Raw genomic sequence first — 1347 nt, 5'->3', positions numbered from 1 at the left:
AATATAGCTTACAGTAGTGGTCAGGAAAGGGGGTGATATATGGAAAGGATGCTGAAGGATTCGTTACAGTCTACAATGAAAAAAATGAAAAGTGGCTGGAAAAAGCAGCAAGGCACCTTGAATATGTACATGTATGAAACTGGGTTCAGCCCTGCAGAGAAGGACTTAGGGATACTGGTGGATGAAAAGCTGGACATGAGCTGGCAGTGTGCACTTGCAGCCCAGAAAGTCCATTGAATCCTGGGCTACATCAAAAGAAGTGTGGCCAGCAGGTCGAGGGAGGTGATTCTCCCCCTCTACTCTGCTCTGGTGAGATCCCACCTGGAGTCCTGCGTCCAGCTCTGGAGCCCTCAGCACAAGAAAGACATGGACCGGTTGGAGCGGGTCCAGAGGAGGGTCATGAAGATGATCAGGGGGGTGGAACGCCTCTCCCGTGAAGAAAGGCTGAGAGAGTTGGGGTTGTACAGTCTGGAGAAGAGCAGGTTTTGGGGAGACCTTATTGCAGCCTTTCAATATATGAAGGGGGCTTATAAGAAAGACAGAGAAAGACTTTTTACCAAGGCCTTTTGTGATAGGATAAGGATTTTAAACTGAAAGAGGGTATGTTTAAACTGGACTTAAGGAGGAAACTTTTTTACAAGGGTGTTGAGACACTGGAATAGGTTGCCCAGAGAAGCTGTGAATGACCCATCCCTGGAAGTGTTCAAGGTAAGGTTGAATGGGGCTTTGAGCAACCTGATCTAGTGAAGGATGTCCCTGCCCAAGGCAGAGAGGTTAGACTACATGATTTTTCAAGGTCCCTCCAACCCAAACCGTTCAGTGATGATTCTATACAATACGTTCACAGGGCTGGTGCAGTTGAGGGACTTAGATCACTGCCCAAAGAAGATGGAAGAGTGCAGAGGGCCACCCATGACAGTTGTGGTCCTTGAGGTCATCCATCTGCACCCTCCATAGTCCCACGGGCTTGAACAAACTGAGTATCGAGGGGGACTGAAATGCAACCAAACCAGAATGGCAGCGAGGTAGTCTGTAAGAAGAGCTGATACCTTTTATTAGATCAATGAAATAGTGGGGGAAAATATAACAGTTAAAAAAAAAAAGAACAAAGACAAGTCTTCAGGTATGAAAGCCCCTCCTGAGGCCTGCAAGAGGAGCTAAAGAGGGAATTGGCATGGTAGCACTTTCACATCCGTGTTGCAGCAGGGATGGAGAATTAGGCCCATTGCCAGAGGAGGGGGGAGAGAGGACTTTTGAACATGGTCACCGTAATGGGTACAGGTTAAAAAACATGTCGTTGTTGCAGTAGTTGAGACCCATATGGCGCCCTCCTTCGCCCCCGTCTCC

General features: G+C 48.0%; 1 protein-coding gene across 1 annotated transcript in view; it reads right to left on the bottom strand.

The window, feature by feature from the left end:
* Positions 1-1347, bottom strand: part of GCM1 (glial cells missing homolog 1 (Drosophila)) — an 18562-nt gene that overhangs the window by 8622 nt on the left and 8593 nt on the right. The window lies entirely within an intron of this gene.

Source organism: Fulmarus glacialis, unplaced genomic scaffold (assembly GCF_000690835.1).
Source record: "Fulmarus glacialis isolate BGI_N327 unplaced genomic scaffold, ASM69083v1 scaffold6701, whole genome shotgun sequence".
NCBI classification, from domain to species: domain Eukaryota; kingdom Metazoa; phylum Chordata; class Aves; order Procellariiformes; family Procellariidae; genus Fulmarus; species Fulmarus glacialis.
This window is presented reverse-complemented; position numbering and strand designations above follow the sequence as displayed.